Below are 27,182 nucleotides of genomic sequence, written 5' to 3'. Positions count from 1 at the left end.
TTACTTCAAGCATGTTCTAAAACATTTCCACGCTTATCTTGTCTCTACTCCACCTACAAAATTAATCAGTGATGCTACAACTAAAAATAAACCAATGAAGATAGAAGACGTGAACTACATATATGGGACACAGTAACTTGCAAGTTCCATATAAGCATCGGGTTACAACTAAATATTCAATATTTTAGTTTTCTTTATATGAAATTAGCAAAGTAATAAAATAAATTATCATAAGCCATACATCCAATCCTATGCAACACTTTAGAGGGGCCACAATACCTAAGTGCTAAGTCATTTTCCATCTTTTTTTTCTTGAGAGACATCTATTTATATGGTTGTATTCTCAGAAATACTCAATCCCTGACTTCAAATTCCCTTTCACTATGATGTTGATGCATTTGTTATTTCATGCTATTTTGTGCTATAACTATTTGTCCTTTAATAGTATGAGAACTTCTTATTAGTTATTCATGTGTGCCTGAGCCTTTACAATCCCCTTGAAGGGTGATATGATGTATGGAGGATGATATCCATAAACTACCATAAATGAAAAAAAAAATGGTGAAGGATGGAAGACTTTGTTCTACCACCATTTTATGAGGGCCAACCATTTGAGCCATTATTTATTTATTTATTTCATACTTATTAAATATTAATTTCTTTTAATTAGCTTAGCTAATTAAATTAATTTATTTTTTCATTGTAACAATAATGTTTATATTCCTACAAGCATGTTTAGACTCCTGCAAGTGTGTTTAATTCCTTGCATGTGTGTTTACTTTCCTACACATGTTTTTACATTCTTACAAGTTTGTTTACACTCCTACAATTGTGTTTACTTTCTTAAATTAGATTTAGTCACTTTACTTCTTATTTTTTGAAACATGTCCATGCTTATGTTGTCTCTACTCCACCTACAAAATTAATCATTGATGCTACAACTAAAAAATAAACCAATGAAGATAGAAGATATGAACTACATATATGGTTCCTTCTTTTGTTGCTTGAGAGACATCTATTTATATGGTTGTATTCTCACAAATACTCAATCCCTGACTTCAAATGCCATTCCACTATGATGCTAACGCATTTTTTATTTCATCTTATTTTGTGCTATAACTATTTGTCCTTTAATAGTATGAGAACTTATTATTAGTTCTACATGTGTACCTGAGCCTTTATAATCCCCTTTGAAGGGTGATATGATGTATGGAGGATGATACCTATATAGTGCCATAAATGAAAAAAAATTGGTGAAGGATGGAAGACTTTGTTGTACCACCATTTTATGAGGGACAACCATTTGACCCATTATTTATTTATTTATTGCATAATCATTTCTTTTCAAATTTATTAAATATTAATTTCTTTTAATTAGTTTAGCTAATTAAATTAATTTATTTTGTAATTGTAACAATAGTTGATAAATACACTCTTTTATATTGAGGTAAGACCCGTTGAAATAGAATAAAGTGTTTTAGGTCTCTTTTCTCATTGTATAGTTTAACTCAATTATTTATTCACATACATTTTATTATTTACTTCTATCTTTGATTTATCATTTTTTGATTTTATTCAATTAATTATTCAAACACAATTACTTTTTTCCTTATCAATTCATTTACAAAATTGGTTATTCATGTTTATTTATAATTTGACATGATTGAAATTATAATTAGTTTGCATTCATTTTCATTTTTAATAAATGTTCTCATTGAATTATTATATTTTATGGCCTCAATAAAAATAGGGATCACCATGGAAACAATTATTCCATTAATTTATTTCCTCCCATGTGATTTGTTTCCTACCTATGTGGGGTTTTCTACCTACGTTGGGGGTTAAAATGATTAGATTCCTAAGGCAACTAGATATAACTGTGATATTTCAATTCTAAAAATGTTTTTTTCTCTAACATGTGTGTTTTTTTATATTGTTGAAAGCTACATGAACATCCCATCCCTTTTTGAAAATGTCTGACTTAATCTCTTGTGAGCATGTTTACCTTATTGTAGATGTGTTTACATTCCTACAAGCATGTTTAGATTCCTGCAAGTGCTTTTAATTCCTTGCATGTGTGTTTACTTTCCTACTGTTATGAAACCAGCTCAAGAAAAGATAGAAAAGATAGATCAACGCCTTAGAATTCAGTCTCTTCGAGGGGGAAACCTCCTTTACATTACATAAATGAACAATTTTTCGATGATTCAAATGACAAAACATCCTTTCTATATATAGGAGTCTAAGGAGTCATAATATAATCCAGCCGACCTAACAATAATAATATAAAGCCACAAAAATAACAATAGAGGGATTCCATGGGGCACAGAAATAACAACATGGGGGTAATAGGGGCACAACAATATAAATAAGGGGTATAACTACAATAGTAATGGGGTAATCACTAGTATTATAGGGACCCAACATGCCCCTCTCCTTCAAAAAAGTGTTGTCCTCAACACTTGTGTAGTTCTGGATACTTCTGCATAAAATTCTCATCCTCCCATGTGGAATCTTGAGCGGATAAGTTCTTCCACTTGATAAGATACTCTGAAATTGATCAATTTCGTAGCTGTCGAGTTCTTGTTTCTGTGACTGCTTCTGGTTCCAATATAATTTTTCCTTCCTCATCAAGTTCTGGCAATATTGTTTGAACTGGGAGCTTGTCGCCTATAACCTTCTTTAAACATGAAACATGGAAAACTGGGTGCAATCGAGAAGCTGCAGGAAGCTCCAATTTGTATGCCATAGTACCAATCTTTTGCAACACCTTGTACAGACCATAATACTTTGGTGATAATTTATTATCCTTCTTAGCTTGCTTTAGGGACATTTGCTTATATGGTTGTAGCCGTAGGAATACCCAATCACCTACATCAAAACTTCTTTCACTACGATGTTGATCTGCCTGTTGTTTCATTCTATTTTGTGCCAACACGAGGTTATCCTTTAAGAGTTGGAGGACTTGTTGTTGATGTTCGATGTGATGTTCCACTGCCTGAACCTTAGAATTTTCTCTTAAATATGATGTGATGGATGGTGGTTGATACCCATAAAGTGCCATAAATGGGGTCATTTTTGTTGCTGTATGGAAGGAAGTGTTATACCACCATTTGGCCAGAGGCAACCATTTGACCCATTGTGTCTGTTTATTAGATACAAAGCAACGAAGATATCCTTCCAAACATTTGTTTACTATCTCAGTTTGCCCATCAGATTGAGGATGATAAGATGAGCTATGAGCTAACTGAGTACCAAGACAAAAAAATAATTTTGTCCAAACATTTCCAGTGAAAATGGGATCTCTGTCACTTACAATAATCTTTGGGTTTCCATGTAGCTTTTGAATTGTTTCCATAAATGCAGTAGAAACTGTACTGGCTTTAAATGGATGTGATAATGCACAAAAGTGTGCATACTTGGTAAGTCTGTCAACTACCACCATGATTACACTCTTTCCCTCAGACTTGGGTAAACCTGTGATAAAATCCATTGAAACCTCCTCCCAACGTTGGCTTGGAATGGATAAAGGTTGTAATAGACTTGGTGTCTTAATTGTTTCAACTTTATTTTGTTGGCAAACCAAACATTCCGCCACAAACTTTTGAATATCTGATTTAAGGCCATCCCAAAAAAATTCCTTCTTAACCCTGTGGTAAGTTTTTAAAAATCCTGAGTGCCCTCCTAAGGGAGAAGTGTGCAATTCCATAAGAATATTTTGTTTTAGCTGGGAATTCTTACAGAGGTATAAGCGATCTTTGTACCATAACGAATCATTTTTCCAGCTAAATGTATCAGACGTACTGGAATCTTGTTGTAGCTTTCGAATAAGTGCCCACACTTCTTCATCATTCTTCCATTCCTCCCTTGCTTCATTTATCCAATCTGGTTGGATAATAGAAATGGCGCACAACAATGCTTCCACATCCTCATCCTTTCTTGAGAGTGCATCTGCCACCACATTTTGCTTCCCTTTTTTGTAGATGATTTCAAAGTCATAACCCAACATCTTTGTGACCCACTTTTGTTGCTCTTCAGAGGATAATCTTTGTTCTAAAAAGTATTTAAGGCTATCATGATCCGTTTTTACCTTGAAGTGTCTTCCCATTAGGTAGGGTCGCCATTTCTTAAGTGCATGGAGTATTGCCAACATTTCCTTCTCATAAATAGCTTTGCTTAAAAACTTTCCCTTGATTGGACGACTTTCAAAAGCAATGGGTCTTTCATCTTGCATTAGAACAGCACCAATTCCATTTCCTGAAGCATCACATTCCACAATAAAGGTTTTTGTGAAGTCCGGTGTAGCTAAGACCGGTGCTTGGCACATTGCCTCTTTAAGATGTTCAAAGGCCTTTGTTGCTTCCGGAGTCCATGAAAATGCATCTTTCTTCAATAATGTTGTTAGAGGTGCTGCTATTCTCCCATAATTCTTAACAAACTTGCGATAATACCCTGTCAACCCAAGAAATCCTCGCAGATGCTTTATGGATGTGGGGATTTTCCATTCCTTAATGGCTTTAATTTTGCTAGGGTCTACCTTAACTCCTTCATGAGATACAATATGACCCAAATATTCCACCTCCTGGACTCCAAAGAAACATTTGGATCTTTTTGCATATAATTGTTTCTCCTCCAATAGTTGTAGCACCTTGTCAACATGTTCAACATGATCCTTCCAAGACTTGCTGTAGATTAGTATATCATCAAAAAATACTAACACAAATTTTCTAAGGAATGGTTTGAAAATTGAATTCATCAAACCTTGAAATGTTGAAGGTGCATTGGTAAGGCCAAAAGGCATGACCAAAAATTCATAATGACCCTCATGAGTTCTAAATGCCGTTTTCGGAATGTCTTCAATCTTCATTCTGATTTGATGATATCCCGAACGAAGATCCAACTTGGTGAAGTAAATTGATCCATGCAATTCATCCAGTAATTCATCAATGACAGGAATTGGGAACTTATCTTTAATAGTGAGCTTGTTGAGCTCCCTATAATCCGGACACATGCGCCATGATCCATCCTTCTTGTGCACCAATACTACTGGAGCAGAGAAAGAACTTTGACTTGGTTGAATTATACCAGCCTCTAGCATTTCTGCAACCATACGTTCAATTTCACTTTTTTGGACATAGGGATATCTGTACGGCCTGATGTTTGGAGGAACACTTCCTGGAATCAGATGAATAGCATGATCATGATCACGCATAGGTGGGAGACCTTTGGGAGTCTCAAATACCTTGGAATGATTGTCCAAGACTTTTTGGAGATCTGGAGAAATAGATGATTCTGATGTGGAAACATCTAGCGAACATAATTGTGCAATTACACCTCTTTGCTCCTTTTTTAGAAGCTTTGTCATACCATTAGAGCTGATTATCTTTCCTGGTTTCCCTGCAATACCCCTTAATTCAACTTCCTTTCCTTCCGTAGAAAATTTGATGAAAAGTTCTTGAAAATTAAAAGCTATTGTACCCAAGGATTGTAGCCATTGGACTCCTAGTACAACATCAGCACCTCCCATTGGAATGGAAAGCATTGGGCTAGTCAATACATATTCTCCCATGGATAGCTTGATATTATGGCACCTTCCAGAGAAATTTATTGTTCCTCCATTTGCAATCATCACTTGACACTCTGGTGCTGGATATAGGAAGCAATTCAATTCTTTTGCTACCCTACAATGAATAAAATTGTGGGTGCTTCCTGAATCAATCAACACTATTACCTTTTTCTTCTTGATTTGTCCTTCTATCTTGATGGTTTGAGGAGTGGTAATTCCCGCCAATGCATTACAAGATATGGTCAGATTTATTTGTTCTTCATCTAGGCTTTGTTCCTGGAGTATATCTTCTTCTTTTGACCTTTCTTGCTCCTTTTCTTCTTCCTCTTCACAATCTATGTAGAATAATTTCTTCTCAGCACACTTATGACCTTTAGTGTATTTGCTATCACAACTGTAACAAAGCCCTTTTGCTCTTTTTTCTTCCAATTGTTGTGGTGTCAACCTTATAGGTTGTGGAAGACTAGGGGCAACAACACTTTCGTCTTTATAGTTGTGAGTGGTATGCTTCCTGGTTGCCATAATTTTGCTTTCCATTTTTCTTGCTAACCTGAATGCCTTCTCTAATGAATCAGGTTCCCAAAGGCGAACATCATGTTGGATATTATCCTTTAAAGACCCTATGAACACATCAATCCTATGCTCCTCTGGAATATCTTTTACCCTTATGTTCAATTTTTGGAACTCCTCAATGTGCTCCATTACTGAACCCTTTTGTTTGAGACTTATCAATTGGCTAAAAAAAGTGTTGCTTTTTGTATCTTCATAATGTGCTATCAATTCTTCCGTAAAAATTGCCCAAGTGATAAATTGTTTACGAGAGCAAAGCCATTGATACCATACAAACTGATTTGGTTCCAAATATACAGTTGCCATACGTACCTTTTGTGTGTTTTGCACATTATTGAGATCGAAGAACTGCTCCATCTGTAATATCCATGTGGCGGGATCCTTGCCATCAAACTTCCTCATATCGATTTTTGGAATATGGTGAGTCTTCAATCCAACATTAGCATCTATGGAATCATGATTAACATTTCTTTTGTTCTCATCATGAGTTTCCTTTAGTACCCTTTCACCCTTAGGGACTATTTCTTGTAGCAACTTATTCATATTTATCTTCAATTCGTCCATGTCTGTCTTCAAATCTATCTTCAAATCATCCATCTTAGCTTGCACGTCAATCATCTTAGCTTCTACGCCTTTCTTTAAACGGTCCATCTTAGCTTCTACACCTTTCTTTAAGCCATCCATGTTAGCTTCTACATCTTTCTTTAAACCATCCATCTTAGATTATGTTCCTTTTTGTGCAAGGGACAGTTGTTGCACTTGGTCTTGTAATTTTGATATATCATGTTGCATTTCTTCCTCTTCTTCATGAGTCATGCTAGAGCTTTCAGGTTCCTTACTAGGTGTTTGCATTTTCTTTCCTCGGGGCATCAGTTACCGATAATAATGCTCCACTATGCCCTTTGAATTCCTTCAAAATAAATTTTCAAACCAAGCTTATGCAAAAATTTAAGAAAATCTACACACCTTTTTTCACTTTGTAGGAGCTCGATATTGCCTCTGATGTATCTCTATACTTCCCAATCATCTACTTCTGAATTTGTGAGCTGTAGTAGCCCTCTATGCCTCTTTCCAATGCCACAAGTCTGACCCAAATTGGATTCTCCAAGGAAGAGTTATGTGAAATCTCCCACAGTGACTTGCTTATAGACTAGTTCAGTAGAGCGAACTTGTACGACATGCCATGAGTCATTGTTTCAACCTTTGGATCTGAAACAAGCCCACAAGAAACTACAGTCCGTCCTATTTCTGTACCTTCTTACGAAATTTCAATCCGATCCCCAGAGAGAAAGTTATGACGATTTTCCCCAGGTCACCTGTTTTGAATGTAATTCAGGAGTCTGCAAAAAGACCAACTTCCTCAGATCATATCTCCACAAATATCACGCGAAAAGCTCTCAAATTTTCACCCACGGTTCAACGCGATTTTTTCTCAAATGGGTTTTGTTTGCGACTTCTGGAACGTCACAGAAAAAAGTTATAGCGAAAATTCCACGATGACCTGTTTGGAGCAGCGAAACCCTAGAATCCAAAGCTTTGATACCAAATGTTATGAAACCAGCTCAAGAAAAGATAGAAAAGATAGATCAACGCCTTGGAATTCAGCCTCTTCGAGGGGGCAACCTCCTTTACATTACATAAATGAACAATTCTTCGATGATTCAAATGACAAAACCTCCTTTCTATATATAGGAGTCTAAGCAGTCATAATATAATCCAGCCGACCTAACAATAATAATATAAAGCCACAAAAATAACAATAGAGGGATTCCATGGGGCACAGAAATAACAACATGGGGGTAATAGGGGCACAACAATATAAATAAGGGGTATAACTACAATAGTAATGGGGTAATCACTAGTATTATAGGGACCCAACACCTACACATGTCATTATTTTCCTACAAGTTTGTTTACATTCCTACAAGTGTGTTTACTTTCCTTAAAGTAGATTTAGTAACTTTATGTCTTATGTTCTGAAACATTTCCACGCTTATGTTGTCTCTACTCCACCTACAAAATTAATCATTGATGCTACAACTAGAAAATAAACCAGTGAAGATAGATGATGTGAACTACATATTTGGTGCACGGTAACTTGCAAGTTCCATATAAGCATCAGGTTACAACTAAATATTCAATATTTTAGTTTTCTTTATATGAAATTAACAAAGTAATAAAATAAATTATCATAGGCCATACATCCAATCCTATGCAAGACTTTATAGTGGCGACAATACCTAAGTGCTAATTCATTTTCCTTCTTTTGTTGCGTGAGAGACATCTATTTATACTGTTGTACTCTCAGAAATACACAATCCCTGACTTCAAATGGCCTTTCACTATGATGCCGATGCATTTTTTATTTCATCCTACTTTGTGCTATAACTATTTGTCCTTTAATAGTATGAGAACTTCTAATTAGTTCTACATGTGTACCTGAGCCTTTATAATCCCCTTGAATGGTGATATGACATATGGAGGATGATATCCATAAATTTCCATAAATGAAAAAAAATTGGTGAAGGATGGAAGACTCTATTGTACCACCATTTTATGAGGGCCAACCATTTGACCCATTATTTATTTATTTATTGCATACTTATTTCTTTTCATATTTATTAAATATTAATTTATTTAAATTAGCTTAGCTAATTAAATTAATTTATTTTGTCATTGTAACAATAGTTGATAAATATGAACACTCTTTTCTATTGAGGTAAGACCCATTGAAATATAATAAAGTAATTTAGGTCTCTTTTCTCATTGTATAGTTTAACTCCTCAGTTATTCACATACATTTTATTACTTACTTCTATATATGATTTATCGTTTTTTTATTTTATTTAATTAATTATTCAAACACAATTTTTTATTATTATTGATTCATTTACAAAATTGGTTATTCATGTTTATTTATAATTTCACATGAACGAATTTGAAATTAGTTTGCATTCATTTTCATTTTTAATAAATGTTCTTATTGAATTATTATATTTTATGGTCTAAAAAAAAAAGGGATCACCATGGAAAGGATTAGTCCATTAATTCATTTCTTCCCATGTGATTTATTTCCTCCCTGTGTGGTTTTTTCTACCTGTGTTGGGGGTTAAAATGATTAGACTCCTAAGGAAACTAGGTATAACTGTGATATTTGAATTCTAAAAATGTTTTTTTTTCTAACGCGTGTGTTTTTTTATATCGTTGAAAGCTACATGAACATCCCATCCGTTTTTGCAAATGTCTTATTTAATATCTTGCGAGCACGTTTACCTTATTGTAGATGTGTTTACATTCCTACAAGCATGTTTAGATTCCTGCAAGTGCATTTAATTCCTTGCATCTGTGTTTACTTTCCTACACATGCCTTTCCTACAAGTTTGTTTACATTCCTACAAGTGTGTTTACTTTCCTTAAAGTAGATTTAGTCGCTTTACTTCTTATTTTGTGAAACATTTCCACGCTTATGTTGTCTCTACTCCACCTACAAAATTAATCATTGATACTACAACTAAAAAATAAGTCAATGAAGAGAGATACTATTAACTACATATATGGTGCACGGTAACTTGGAAGTTCCATATAAGCATCAGGTTACAACTAAATATTCAATATTTTAGTTTTCTTTATATGAAATTAGCAAAGTAATAAAATAAATTATCATAAGCCATACATCCAATCCTATGCAACACTTTATAGGGGCCACAATACCTAAGTGCTAATTCATTTTCCTTCTTTTGTTGCTTGAGAGACATCTATTTATATGGTTGTATTCTCAGAAATACTCAATCCTTGACTTCAAATGCCCTTTCACTATGATGCTGATCCATTTGTTATTTCATGCTATTTTGTGCTATAGCTATTTGTCCTTTAATAGTATGTTAACTTCTTATTAGTTATACATGTGTGTGTGAGCCTTTACAATCCCCTTGAAGGGTGATATGATGTATGGAGGATGATATCCATGAAGTGCCATAAATGAAAAAAAATTGGTGAAGGATGGAAGACTTTGTTGTACCACCATTTTATGAGGGCCAACCATTTGACCCATTATGTTTTTATATTACATTCAAAGGAATATATATTTTCTTATAAATATTTATTTACAATCATAAAATTCCCATAAGATTGAAGATGGTAAGATGAGATGTGAGCCAGTTGTGTATTGGAAAAAAAATATTCCAAAAAAATCCTAGTGAAAATTGTATCTTTTTCACCTACAATAATTTTCAGTATCCCATGTAGTTTTAAAACTAATTCCATTAATGCTTCTACCATTATACTTGCCTTAAATGGATGAGAAACAGAGAAAAAATGAATACTTTGCAATTAAATCTACAATTTTTTATTTTCTAAACTTGTAATAAAATATATTCAAACTTCTTCGCAATGTTGGTGTTTTTTGCAAAATTGGTAAAGAGGCAGTGGGATATTGATTATACTCCATTAGGGTTTTTGGATACCACAGAGTCAACCACAAATATTTCACATGTGATTTAAGACCATCTCTGAAATAATCTTTCTTGATCCTATGTTATGTCTTCAATAACCTTAAATTTCCTCCAGGACGGGAGGTATGTAACACTAAAATGTCCTTTTGTTTTAGATGATAATTATTACATAACTATAAACAATATTTAATCACAAAAAAAATAAAAAAGCTTCCACATAAATGTGTCTACTACATTGAGGTCGAATTTTATTTTTTATTGAGATTTCATTGATTTTCATCTTTCTTCCATTCAATCATTTCTTATTCCACCTAGTGATATTCTAGAATGAAAATAATACATAATAAACCATTTATGTCTTCCTCTTTCTTAGAGAGTGCATATAGAAGAGTATTTTCTTTTCCCTTTTTGTACATAATATAAAAATCATAACACAACATCCTTGAACCCCGTTTTGGTTTTTGTTTTAAATATATTCATTGTTCTCATAATTACTTTAGACACTTTTTTATCTTTTTATACTTTGATGTGTCCTTTGATTAGGTGTGAATTTCATTTCTTAATTGCATGTATTACAACCAACAATTCCTTTTAGTAAATGGGTTTGAGTGATGTATTTTAATAAAGTTAACTACTTTCAAAGGAAAGGGTCCACCTTCTTGCGTTAAATCTACATTGATGTGATAGGCTAAATCATCACACTCCATAACGAAGGTTTTTTTTAATGTTAGGTGTCACTAGGATAAGAGTTATAGACATAACCTATTTGATTTTTTGAAAATATCTTATCTCTTTTTAATACAAGAAATTTTTTCCTTATTCAATAATTTTGTTAGACATAATGATACCTAAAAATAATTTTGGACAAGATTTCTCTAGAATACTCTAAGTTTCTTCAAGGTCTTGGGGATTGGCCATTCTCTCATAGCTTTAATTTTATAGGATCCACCTTTACACAAACATGGTGACAACCAAAATATTTGACTTCACTATCCTCAAAGGAACACATGGAAGGATTTCAGTATCGGTGGTACCCTTCTAATAATCTTAATATCCTATCAACATGTTATAACTTATCTTCCAAATATTTTTTGTCATTAAAAATACCAACTCAAATTTTCTATGGAATGACCTAAAAATAGAACTCATCAATATTTGAAATGTTGAAGGTGATTTTTCATCTCCAAATGGCCCAAACAAAAAATCATAATGACCTTATTTTGTTCTAAAGAATATTTTGGGAATTTATTCTTGCCTCATTATGACTTGATGATATCCATATTGAAGTTAATGTTGGAAATTTCTCCACATTAGACATTTTTATCGTCGATGTTTGGTGTCTAAAATAAGACCCATTATTAGGACCAATATTAATGGATATCCATCTTACTAAAGAATGTCTCTCCATACAATTCATGAAATAATTCATCAATGAAGGAATATTATCATTATATTTAATTCTTAATTTGTTGAGCTATATCTAATCTGGAAACACACACCATGAACCATTCTTTTTTTAGAACAATCACCAATCGTGAAAAGAAATCAGTATGAATTGATTGAATGATTAAAGCCTCCAAAATTTATTGGATGATATTCTCAATCTCACCCATTTATTCATATGGATGCCTATAGGGCCTAATGTCAAGTGGTACATATCCAAATTGTAAATTAATATAGGGTCATTACCTCCAGTGAGTGGAACAACATTAGGAATTTCTCTAGATACCTTAGAATTATTGTTGATAATGTTTTGAAGATCGACTAGATAACATAATATAGATGTCTGAACATCAAGTGAAAAAAATATGCAACTACACCTTGGTATCCTTATTTTAGAAAAAAAATCCATTCTATTATAGACCATCAATTTACTAGGTTTCCCTTGGATACCTTTGCGCTCAATTTCCCTTCCTTCTCATAATATTATTACGAAAATATCTTGAAAATTAAGGGCCATTATTCCCAATGGTTGTAACTGTTTGACCCATAATACAACAATGTCACCACTCTATTCAATTTCAATCATGACAGTATCCAACAAATATTCACCCATATTTAGCTTAATATTATGGAACTTCCTGGAAAAATTATGGTACCTCCATCTACAATGAATACATGAAATTTGTGTGCTAGACATGCAAACACATTAATAAATTTCGTTGATTTCTAATTGATGAATTTATTGATACTACCTAAATTAATCAATATTGCTACCTTTTTCTTGTTTTTTTATACCCTTGTATCATGACGGTTTGTGGAGTATTGATGATAGAAAACACATGAAAAGATATTGTTGGAGAGGTATATTCTAGCTCTATATCCTATGGCAGTTCCATTTCTCCCTCTTCTTCATTGTCAACATCTATCTAGAAAAAAAAATATTTTCAATATATTTATGGCCCGTTCTATACTTGATGTTGTAGTTTAAACATATGCCATTTAGTTTTCTTTGATTAATTTTTCAAAGTGTCAAGCTGGAACATGATTTTCTTTGTAGTTATTTGTGACCAGATTTCTAGTGGCCATATTTTTACTCTTGAGTTTCCTCTCTAGATAGCACAAATTAAACATTTAGGTTCAAAGTGACACACATTATGTCACATTATTTCCTTTAAAGTTCCCATAAATAGTTCTAACAAATTATTCTCTCAAATGTTCTTTGCCCCAAGACTCAATTTTTTAATTATTGAATATTCTCTAGAGAACATATTTCTCCTAATATATCCATAATGTGGTATATAATGTAATCGTTTTCCCTTTTGTAAATACATTAAAACAATATTTGTTAATATTTTCTAAAGAATTGTTTCTACGTTTATCTTTAGTTAGGATTCCACTTGGTGTAGATTAAATTATTGCTCCATTTGAAATATCCATGTTATACAATAATTAGATATTTTGTACTCATATGAATATTCATAATTTAGTAGTACATTGGTGCCAAATTTAGGACCAAATGATGAGGTCCATAGACATAAAATCATGATTATGGTTATATGACAAAATATTTTTACTTTGCAATTTTTTAAAAATGTTATCGATAGGTGGTTGATTTCCAAAATAATATTTTCTCCTTATTTTCATGATATCCATGGATTTCAATGTCTCTTTGATAAATCCTCTCTAAGAGAATATTTTATATAGTAGCCATGTATTCTTGTATTTCTTCCTTTTTTTCATTAATCTTCTTTCCATTTCATTCATCAATCCAATTTTAAGATTTTCTTAAAAAGTTGATCAAGACACCATTTTCAACAAACTACAATCCATTTAATTGATTTTTTATTTAATTAGAAGAAGAAAAGTTCCACTTATTGGAAAATATTAATATGTAAACATTTTATTACAAATTTTAGACAAATTATAAATCGACCTTCTAATTTGATGACTATATCTAAGGCACTAATTTCTCTACAGTACATTTCTGAATGTATAATGAAACATAAAGTGAATTTTTTACCAAATCTACATTGAGATGTATTATCAATTTTCTCCAAATTTCACTATCTGAAATAGCCTAAAAATTTTATAGATATAGTGCCAAGATGACTTCTTTGAAACACATCATATATATCCAAAATTATAGTGAATTGAATATGAAATTTTAACCAAATGTTACCTGGCATCTCTTCCAAATATTAAAGTTTCATTACCTGAAACATCCCATAAAAATGCTACAGATAAAATTCCAATGACCTATTTTAAGAGAAAAATGCTTAGGTTTATGTGCTCTTACACAGAATTTTGTAAAACATGAACCTCAAAAATGATAACAAGTCAATAATTTTATCCCACTTTGAGGGTAAAACTTTGCTTTACAATGAATACAATGTATGAGGCAAAATGTGATGATCCTAAGATTATGTATCCTTGGCTTCAATAATACTAAAATGGGATCATGAAAAGTTATATCTTAGATAAAAATATAACAGTAGAACCTTAACCACTAAATATATAGGGCTTAAAAGGTTCTAGGGTTAACGTGTAGATTTTATACGGATTAATAGAGATAGTCAATAAATAAGAGCAATCGAATCATACAAGAGGCTATCCTGGTAACAAAATGCATCAAATATATGTATTCTTTACTTTTTTCATGTGTATTAAGTTATTTCAATTATGACATCAAAGGCCGATATTCTATAATTTTATACATATGGAAAAAAAGGAGCAATGTGAAATCCATTTAGGACATAATGTGGGATGCTAAGGTAGAAATGGGTTTATCCAAAGTGTAGGTGCTTTCCCTTTACTTACGTAAAATTTTCTAATTTATTTATAAATATCCATGGATGTTGTATACAACTAATATTCTATAAAGAAAAGTCATATAATAATTTAAATGGCATTTGACCATGTGTGGATTGTTCATATATGTTGGAGTATCAAGATTTAATTGAACAATTTATAATTAGTTTTGGTTTTGTATTTCAATTAGTTTGTAATGAATGGAATAATAAAAAAACCTATAATTATAGCTTGTAAATGTCATTCTAAATAAAAAATTTAGGAGTGAAAGGAAAATACATTTAGAGATAATGTGAAATATGCCACTGAAAGAATGTGTATTGTGTATGAATCACATTTGTCCAAGGTACATCTTTCATTTCACAAAATTTTGTGTATCTTGTATAAATGTAGATATACACATTAGAAAATATTTCTATGTTTTTGGATGGAACATGAAGAGGGGGAATCAAATAAATCTATGAAGAAATGAGGAGTGGAAGTAACATAAACAATAACAACACTAGTTTAGTACATTAATGATGGTAAATATTATTGAATACTTGAATGTAAAAATTAGACATTTTGTTTAATATGGATATATCATACATATCATTATGATGATGGGTTACCAATAACTATATTAATTATTTATTGACACTTTTATTGTCTTGGACTTTCATAATGTCCTACCTTATGCATAACCTACTCATTTTTTCATATATAATAAAATGATTTTTTTTCTATTCTACTTTACAACATTGTAATTAATATGTTGAAATGATTTACACTATTATAATGAATAGAGTTATAATAAATTAGTATATTTATTAAATGATACAATATATAAATTCAATGATTTTATATTCAATTAGAATAGTTAAATATTAAAATTAATATTATTATAAAAAAAATTCTTTTTAGGAAAGCTAATTGATTTTTTTAATTATCGTATTCCTATTTTAATGATTGTGGATACTAGTACATTTAAATTATTAATATGCATAAAGAAATATAATGTGTTAATGCATTAAATACTTATGTGAATAACTCATAAACTGATGCTTGAAGCCACAATAACCACCTTGTTCTTTCCAATTATGCCATTACTATTACCCAAAATTTATGGTGATTAAAACTATATTATTCAAGTTATATAAACATTGAATCATGCCATAACACTTTCTTTCATAGTTCTATCATAAGCTTGCACAGTCAGAAATGGGCATCATTTTTTTTTTACTATTCCATCTCATATCTCCTTGATTAAGGAGAAACATATCGCTAATGGCAAAGAGTTTCTTTATTTTTTCTGTGTAAATATTTGGAGAAGATATTCACTTTCAATCTCTTTTATTTTTATAGAATACTTGTGAGCAATCAAATCCTTATTTATGAGACCAAGTTAAAATTATGATATATATAAATCATTTTAACTTTTTAATACAATGTAAAATTGAATTTGACTATGTTGTGTATCAGTAGTGTTTTCAATAGAGATATCATTCACTATTTTTTATAAGAATCGAAAATGGTTGCTTCACTACTTTCTTTATACCTTCTTTCTCTCAGTGAAATCTATTTTATGTTGGAAACCTTTGAACACTACTCAGGGATGGGGGGGTGAATTGGTAGTGTGACTTATTATAAATTTTACCAATTTAAATTTCTCTATGTAATCATGCATATGTTAACCAACAACACATTATATTATCACATAAGAATAATCCTCGTAAGCAGCGAAAATGAGATAACCATGAGAGAAACAATAAATAAAACATCAAAACTCATCCACACAAGAGATATAAGATATCTGGTACAAAATCCTTCTATAGGAAAAAATCACCCTTGTTGCTACTACGTTGTTTTAAATCTTCTATTAAGCAAAATATGTCTTTTACATAAAAAATTTGACTCCCATCAGTTAGTCGACTTGACATCATATACAATCAACTGACTCCCATTAGCGAGGAGACTTAATTATACTTATTAGCTTAGAAAACTATGTTCTCACATAAATTTGTGGACTACCATCCAATGGATGCCACCATGATCAACAATCCCCCTCTACTTTGACTGGACTATCAAACTCGAATTGGATGAAGAGACTATTCCTTTCGCCAAACTTCGTAATAATTGCTCCACACCCATGAAGTCATTTCTCGTCTACTTTATGAAGACCTAATTTCATCTATTTTCATACTGGATCCTGAGACATTTTGCTCAACTCAATTCAACTTTGAAATATGATCTCAAGCAACAAGACATAATCAAAAAGTTAAATAAAATCACCATAATCATATGCTCTCAACACCAATGAAATAGTGGCCATAATGAATACATCAAATTTGAAATACCATAATCAACCAGTAAAAGAAACATAGCTCATACTCAGCCATAATACCAAACCGTCACTCCAGACTAAAATATATGTACAATAAAATTAGTAGCCTACAACACAATAACTATGTGCCAAATCCACTAGCAACACTTGCAAAAAGAAAAGTGAGAGTCTCAAATATGGAGCTGTATGAAGCTCTCCCTCTCTACCAATACCTCTAATTAGAGGAAATTTCAGCCTAAAAGTGGCATGCTAAGAAAAAATAATAAAATAATAGGAAATTAATAAAATAAGAGTTATAAATTTTGGAGGGAAAAGAAGAAAACTACATTTTTAATTGTATTTTTGGCTTATCTCCTTATAAGTTTACTCAAATCTCAAGTGTAGACACTTGTTGGATGTGAAATTAAATTCCACATCCAATGAGTACCCATTATGCACACTTCTGAGAGGACCCACATTGATAAAAAATGAAGAGACATTAAAAAATCATGTAGAACATGTTTTTTAAATGTATCTTCAATTTTTATTAATGTGGGTATCCTGAGAAGTGTGCATAATAGGTACTCAATGGATTTGGAATTTAATTTCGCATCCAATGAGTGTACACACATGAAATTTGAGTAAACCTATAAGGAGATAAGACATAGATACAATTTAAAACAAGTAGCTTTTTTTTCCTCCAAAATATTTACATGTACATATTTTTAAATTTAAAGAATTTTGATTGGTTTACATATTACATATGTGAAAATTTCATGGCCACTCTTATGCTAAGATTTTGTCTAATGGCTACAATTTTCTTCTCTCTGGCCTACAATTTGAATGTGACATCCCCTCGTAGATACTATTATTTAATGTATGTGTACAATAAATGGGAGTGGAGCTAAAACATTTGGAATAATTATTGTAAGTATTTTTTTATTAATAAAAGAAATTAATGTTTAAGGAAATTATGCACTCAGAAAAGACACTCAAGATAAGATTGTTAATTCTTCATGATTATAATCTTTAAAGATTCTAGATAAGATTAAGGGAGGGAGATAAAGTCCCTTAGAAAAATCTTAGTTGGAGAAAATGGCTAAGACTACTTTCCTTTAAAGCACTGTGGGTGAGAAAGGCAGGCTTTAAAAGAAAAAGCCTAGCCAAGAAACCAATAAAGCTTACAAAAAAGGGACGCTGCTGAATTGGAAACAATATCATAAAGAAGGGTAATAATAACCCAAGGAGATAATCAATAGAGGTTATTGATTCTCTTGGAGATACAATCAAGCTCGAAGGAGAACTCGAGGAAGTTCATGCTTTGGTGGATAATTTGTGCTCCAGTGTAGGTTTTTTAGTATAATAGATAACTTAAATTTCTAGTTCGATCTATGTTGAATCACGATCTATGAATTAATATTTGTAGATGTATGCAGTTACTATTTAGAATCTATTGCAATATTTAATTCACTAGTTTTTTTTCATATAGATGCACTTCATCTTTTCTGAAATATATATCATAGAGATATAATCTGCTATAATAAAATTAAGGACAATCTTAGGTGTCAATTAATATTACTATTTACTTTCCACTAAAAGTGAGGAAGGGTTGTTATAAATCATGAATAGATTACGTGATGTTGTCTAGTTATGTGGAACCTAAGTAATTATTCTAATGCTATTTGTTATAAGAATTACAAGGCTTTTAGCAATCTTTTGTTGGTGTTGGGTTGGTATTATAGTGCAAGCTGGCGCTGGAGTATTAAAACCAAAACTGCATTTCTGATCACCTAAGTCCTCTAGAGGAAGGTAATTATAATACGTAGGAGTTGAAACATGGTTAGATACAATGGATACATGAGATAGTTGCAGAAGCCTAAGTTCCTCTTCTTGTGGATCTGCACTGTGTGTCTATTACATACATGCAGAGGAACTCTTGAGTCTTGATGGGTAACAAAATTAATACGCATGTAGCATAGACATACAAGGAAGATGATCTGAGAATTTTGAGAAGGAAAATATAAAAGAAATAACCATTTCACTCTTGCATTACCAAATACAGCCTAAATGAGATGTATAGGACTCACAAAAATAGAATATTAAGGATGACCTTCTGAAACAGACAGTACCGCATATAGTGAAAAGGATTAAATTAGAACTTGTAAGATAAACTATCATTAAAATAGCTTCACATATGATTACATGCCAAAAAAGTGTCTTTCTTGTACTATTAGTCTAACAACTCTATACAAGATTTTTATATTAAGTACCAGTTAAAGGAATATGCATGAATACAATTCCAAACTGAAGTATTTCTATTGCATATAGAAGATCATTTAACCATAAATATACCATAGAATCAATCATCGAATATAAGCTAGAATACATTCACATTAATAATCATGGGACTATGCATTAAGATAGAACCTCTTAAGCCTAAACTTGACATTCATGTAGCTAAATCTAAAAGCTAGCCGCAAAGTAAAATTTAATATAATGAACGATATGGCTATGTTCATAAACTCAAAACAAAAGTACCCAGATTTCACTTTTAGGTTCTTACTCCTTAATTAAATTACAACAATGAATATTAAAAATCAAAGGGATAGTCGAAACAAATTATAGTAATGAAAGGGAACGAGTATATATGCAGCTGAAGCAAAATTAGTGAGCTATGAAAACCCATGATTGCACAGCTTATGCAGCTCCCTGAGGGGGATATAAACCATCACAAGAACATGACACCTATGGTATAACTTCTAACTGTCTGAACAATTAATGGACTTAATATAATTGAAATTTCTGAGATAAAATATTTAAATTCCAAATGAAATTATCCATACAGTAGTACATGAAAACCCTATGGTAGATTTAAGTTCGTCGCTAAGGTAGCGCTACAACACATATATATGTCTGAGATGTTACAATACCATCTCAAAAATCTTAGGAGAAGAGAATAAATAGCCATGTTCAAAAGTAAAAAATGACCCTTTCTGGTCATAATTAACATACAGATAAGTTATAACATCTTTCAAGATAGTAGCAACAGTAGATCCCAGAAAGTAATCAGTGGAGGAGTTGCGAACCAGTCTCCTTGTTGTCGAAAGGATGGAGACCATCACCAAGGTTAGCACCTGTAAATAGGAATGTTGTATTATCCTTCTCACAAAAAAGAATCCAGGTTAGGGTCATAGACAAACCCCGTGGCAACGCCATAGAACATGGGAATAGAATATTACAATGCAAACAGGGAAACCAGAGAAGCAACTCAGGAAAAAAAAATAAAACATAAATTTAATCATTGGTCCTTAGTTTCACAACCTTCACTCCGGAAAGAGGAAAATTTCCCATAGATTATTTAGCCCAGTAGCATACAACCAAGTGGGCCGAGATGTGGGCACCCATACATGTAAAACCAACATGAATCAACCTAGAAACCGAGCATTGGGATCCTACCATCACCTAGAAAACCCCATTCTCCTGCAACATAACATGTGGGACACAAATTAGGCAATACTTAGAAAATTACAGTGGAAAAAAAAACATAAAATCCAAGGGTAAGCTTAGAGGGAGGAAATGGGATATCGACCTAAGGGTTGTGGCCCAGGGAAAATTTTAAGAACCACCCTAAATTTATATGTATAATAGATGGGCGAATCCTCATGATACATAGGAAAAATGGGAAGCGATTTTATCAATAATATAATATGTATATATAATGTTTTTGGCGAATCTCTCACCAGATGATATTATCTCGTAAAGTCATGGCGAATCTTTCACTAAATTATAAAATCTTGTAAGATCTTGGCAAATCTTTCACTGAATAATAAAACATTGTGAAGTATTGGTGAATGTTTTGTTAAAGTATTAAACCATATATGATAATAGGAAAACATATTCATTAAACTGTAATATACTAACATACATATTTGGAAAAAAGAAACATAATTTTCTCTTCCTACAAAAAATGTTGCAAATTTCAGTGGCTGTGTTTGTCAAGGTTCTTATTGTACACTCTTTCATATCCTTCTATTAGTTTTGATAATATTCCACAACAAAGTTCTTGTAGGTGTTGATATTGACCACCAGTTCTATCAACGTAGGAGAGATTAAACTTTTCTCTACCACTTTTTTCAAGCTATTAGATTTCTTTCTTATTCCATAGACTCCAACTACGAAATTTAAAAAAAAAAACCACATCAACTTTGTTTACCCTAACACGCCAACAAGTAGCAAGCCCCAACTATATAATATAAGAAAGTAGTAGGTATCCCAAAGGCCTGAAGGGGATTTAATGGAAAGAAGTGACTATGGACAGAAGCCTTCCAACCAATATATAAATATATAAATGTAGATTTATTATTATTTTAATTGGAAATCTTCAATTAAATAATAAAATTTAATTACGTCACTCCCAATATAAATTTCTTATTAGCATAATTCACTACCTTCATACGTATTGCATTTTTTAACAACGTTGTAACATGTGGATTAATTTCCATGCTAGTTTGCATATAAATATATTTGATCCCTCTCGGGGCTTAGTAGATCCAAAATAAAGATGGATCTATGTTGGTTTAATTCTCCCCTTTAAATAGGCTACATTCCACGTGAATAGCATGGGTCAATACCATGTGCCATCTTTATTTTTATTAATATTAATAGTAGGGTTAACAATTTTTTTTCATGATATTAATAATAATTTGGCCCATGGTATTTTGCCCATAGGCTCCACCTAAATATAAAGCATTTTTTGAGTGTTCGTAAATATAAAGTGACTCATGGAGTAAATATAAATAAATATTTTATTTATTTACCATACCTCTAGTTTATTTATATTTTTATTAATTTACCATACCTCTTTTATAAATATGGTAGTTGGCCCATAGGATTCACTTAAATAAAACCTCTTTTTTGAGCCTTCTTAAATAGAAAGAGGGTTATGGACTAAATATAAAAAGAGGTTTTGTTTATTTACCATACCTCTAATTTTTGAATTTAGACTTCTGTGATCCATAATATTGTAAGATAATCTTCGGCAAAATCACATAACCAATCTTTTGTCGACGCGTTTCGAACCAACCAGTGTGGTTCATCGTCAGGACAAGTTGAAGAACCAATCCAGCTTAGCGTGATTAAATAGAGCGTGCAGAGACTCCAACAGTTAAAATGCTAACGGCTAATTTGACCTAGTGACCTTGGTCAAACTACTAAAAAAGTCAATTAATATTTCTCGAAAAAGCTAAATTTAGGTAATTAAAGGAATCCATTTGGTAAATTTAAAATGATTAGGTGTATTATTCTTATTATCCCAAATATTAAGAGACGTACATATTTTAATTAAGATGGTCATTATATATATTAATTAATCCATATTTAATTATTATTCCAACGTAAAGGTAATCAAACCCTATTATTTTAGTTATACTAGATAGTTGTGTGATAATTATTTAATGGTCTTTGGTAAGTTAGATCTATATCATATTTATTATTTAAATAGATTGGTCCATTAAATTGATAAGTTATATAAATTAATAAAAGTTTAATAAATAATCTAAATCTTCTTGATAATTAATAGATCTAAACAAATTGTTAAACTATTATTATTCCTAGAGTTTAGTTATATTAGGTAAATATTATAACTAATCTTATGGTAAATCATAATTACCTTTAAACCTAACGGTCAATAATCCATATTATTTATTCCAAGGTAAATATATTATTACTTATAATCTATCCATTAAACCTAAAGGTTAAATCAATATTTAAAAAAGATTTTTATTCCAAATTTATTAAGGTTAACAATGTCATTTTATATTTATAAGTTAGATCTAAATCATATTTATTATTAAAATAGATTGGTCCATTAAAATAATAAGCTATATAGTATATTAAATAATCTAAATCTTCTTGATAATTAATAGATCTAAACAAATTGTTAAACTATTATTCCTAGAGTTTTGTTATATTAGGTAAATATTATAACTCATATTATGGTAAATCATAATTACCTTTAAACCTAACGGTCAATAATCCATATTATTTATTCCAAGGTAAATCTATTATTACTTATAATTTAAGGTTGATATGTTTATGACTCAAACTAATATTATTGGTATCTCATAATATATCCTTTACACCTAAAGGTTAAATCAATATTTAATAAATATTGATTTATTAAATATTGATTTAACCTCTAATTTATTTATATTTTTACTTATTTACCATACCTTTGGAGTAAGTATAAAAAGTGGTTTTATTTATTTACCATACCTCCACTTTATTTATATTTTTATTTATTTACACCCTTAAATATAAAGTGACTTATGGAGTAAATATAAAAAGATGTTTTATCTATTTACCATACCTCTTATTTATTTATATTTTTATTAATTTACCATACCTCTTTTATAAATATGATATTTAACCCATAGGATTCACTTAAATAAAACCTGATTTTTGAGCCTTCTTAAATAAAAAGAGGGTTATGGACTAAATATAAAAAGATGTTTTATTTATTTACCATGGCTCTAATTTATTTATATTTTTATTTATTTACCATAACTTTGGAGTAAGTATAAAAAGAGGTTTTATTTATTTACCATACCTCCACTTTATTTATATTTTTATTTATTGGAACCAAATACAACCTCCCAAACCAGAAAATGGGGGATTGCAAATGAATTTAACATTTCAAAGTAGAAAATCAAGCGATTGTAATGGAATATAACCTCCCAAATCAGGCCAATCGGGTCAAATGAGTCTTTTCATAGTTTATTCACCATTTTTTTTGGCTAAAATGAAAAAAATAATTACTTTTTAAATAAAAGTTGGGTTAAATATATGAAATTGGTGTTTTATAAAAATTTCGCCCCTCGAAAATGAAAAACCCCTTAAATTTCGCCCTTGGACTAAAATTCGCCCCTAATACTTACCATGTTGTGCCCATAACGATAATGGATGAGGTTGTTCCTTTGCCCTACAGTTGCTCGAATAGACCAACATTCACCCTGAACAGTCCCTACATTCGCCCTGAATAGTCCCTGTCGACAAAACCACTAGGGTGGCATCAAGCAAAACTAGTTGCAACAATTATAAACGAAAGGAAAGAACGTAAATTGTAGAATTACAGAGAAGGTTGAATACCTAAGCATGGAGGGATGTGGCTCCATCATTTATTTTCAGAGCACCATTAACATAGGAAAGCTTGCAATAAACCCTCACACCACCGAAGAGAGTGTTTTCCCATAGGATAATGATGAAATGAAGTAGGGTTATGGTTAGGGCATGACTAAAGTGGAGAAAAACATATTTGAGTTGTTGAAACTCCTTAACAAATATTTACCATTCACAAACCCCAACGTAGGTCATCGCCATGCGCACCCATGTCACTTGGCGAAAGTGGAAAGTGTACAATGTACCATGCAGAGCTAGGGAGGACAAGTTGACAGGTGAAGGGACAAGTGATTAACTCCATTGTCCCACGACTAAATTAAATAGCCATTTCAATTTTGTTATAGCCTTACACCAATGTGGATAAGTGCTCCACCTTATAATAATGTATATTCCACCAACCAAAGTATAATTCTAGATATAGTGTAGTGGGTATGCTAGAGTTTAATGAAGGGGGAGGAATTCACACCATGTAGAGTAATGAGAAGCTAGGGATAGGATATAAATTAAAAAATATGGATAAAAGTTGAGGGGGAGATAGGGGAGGAATACCAAAATCACAAATGGTATCAGAGCCCAACAACATCATTGGGCCTGAGTCCTATTATAGGAAAAAAAGGGAGTATTAGATTTTGTTTTTTAAAAAAATATTTTTTTTGAAATAATACAGTAATTGTACTAAATAGGTGTCTACGTAAATGCAACATTAGTCAACTTAAATGGAGGAGGAAATTCCAGCCAACATTGGGAGTGGGGATTTGTACATCGAACTAGGAGAGGGAGCTACCCCAGCAAATGCCCAGTTTCTAGAAATCATTAGGAACTTGCACCAATAATTGGTGCAACCCAAAAGAAGTAATGAGCAGTCCTTTAAATCTAGAGAGGAACAAGAGAAAATGATAAGGGGATTGACAGAAAAATCCAATCAAAAGATAGTGGAACTAGAAGTAAAGAAAACAGGGAAAAGAGGCATTAAGTCAGAACCTTCTAAAAGTGGGGGGGAGTCTACTAGAAGGTACCCACGAAATCAGAAGAAAAAGAAGTAAATTGAACTACAAGGAAAATTTTGTAGGAATTTACAGGGTAACTTCCTTAGACATAACACCAAAGGACACCGATCACAAATAGATCATAGATCAATACACCAATATTCTTGACGTGGTTAAAACCCTCAAAGAGGGAAAAAGTCCACGGCCTGAGCCAATGCGGCCACTTTAGGCAATTTATTAATAAAAGAATGAAAATTTACATAAGCTTCTCTCATGAATGGTTACACTACAAATGGCCCTCCATGCTCTTTAAATAGAGATCATGGACCAATCAGGTGTTAAACCATGGATCAAGTATTGGTAATACCGAGGAGAGAATGAATCGCCAAATCACTTCAAGTCTAGAACATATCGTGACTGTCCGATTGTAAGTTACAAAAGTACATAGTAAAGAAACACACTTAACCTAACTCTACACTAGACCAAGTTATACATAACTATTTCCTATGTGTCAGAATATCCTAACATTCCCCCTTAAGAACAAATTGGGATAGGATTGAAGGATGTACAAATATGACACAATAGGAAGGAAGGAGGCATTAGAGCCTATCCCCCCTTAGTGACAACTTCCTGAACTCTAACCATAAATCGAAGTTTAGTAAACTTTTCCTCTATGAGAGCCTTTGTAAAGCTATCTGCAACTTGATCATCTTTTGAACAATATTGCACTTCAAGAACATGGTCATGAATGAGCTTTTCAATGAAGTGCATGTGTAGTTCAATGTGTTTGTTGCGCTGATGTTGGACTAGATCTTTGCATAGTTGAATGGCACTTTGATTATCACACCAAAGTGTAGTCGGATGTTGCTACTGAAATCCAAACTCTGATAGGATATGACAAAGCTAGAGGGCTTTCTTACTAGCCTCTATGGTACCACGATACTCTGCTTCTACTGAAGAAAGAGAAATGGCAGTTTTTTTCTTGCAAGCCCATGTAATAGGTCCTGAACCAAGAGTGAACACATAACCTGCAGTAGACTTTCGATCATCAGGGTCACCAGCCCAATCAAAATCACTGAAACCAATGAATAGAGGAGATGCTTCTGCACTGTAATGAATCCCAAACTAAATTGTACCTAGAACATAATGAAGTATTCGTTTAGCAACTTTCCAATGACTTTCATATGGGTTTTGCATAAACCAAGCAATAAGGCAAACAACAAAGGAAAGGTTAGGATGAGCATGGGTCAGATACAAAAATTTTCCTACAAGTTGATACTATAAGGTAGCACAAACTTCAGGGGAAGTACAAGTGACTGAATGTTTGGCTCCAGACTGAAAGGGAGAAGGGGCTGGCTTATAGTCTTCCATGTGAAAATGGTGTAGAATATCACAAGCATACTTGGACTGGGAAAGGGAAATACCTTCCTTGGATTGCAAGACTTGAAGACAAAGAAAATAATGCAAGTGTTCTAAGTCTGTCATTTAAAACTTCCTCTTAAGGCTGGATTTCACATGATTTATAACGTTGGGATCACTACCAGTAAGGATAAGATCATCAACATAAAGAACAAAAATGATAAGAGACTTGCCGACTTTCTTGGTGTAGACAGTATTGTTAGAATGACACCTAGAAAAGCCAGTTTCTAAAAGAAAGCTATCCATTTTGGCATACCAAGCCCGAGGGGATTTCTTGAGACCATAAAGGGATTTCTTAAGCCAACATACAAGGCTAGACTCTCTTTGTATAAAGCCAGTAGGTTGTTCCATATAGATCTCTTCATGCAAGTCCCCATGAAAGAAGGCAGATTTAACATCCATATAATGGACTTCCCATTGGAAAGAGATAGCAAAGGAAAGAATAAGGAGGATAGAGTTCA

This window comes from Pinus tabuliformis, chromosome X (assembly GCF_031772625.1).
Source record: "Pinus tabuliformis cultivar Carrire ecotype Pingquan chromosome X, CPIR1, whole genome shotgun sequence".
In the NCBI taxonomy this organism is placed as follows: Eukaryota; Viridiplantae; Streptophyta; class Pinopsida; order Pinales; family Pinaceae; genus Pinus; species Pinus tabuliformis.
This window is presented reverse-complemented; position numbering follows the sequence as displayed.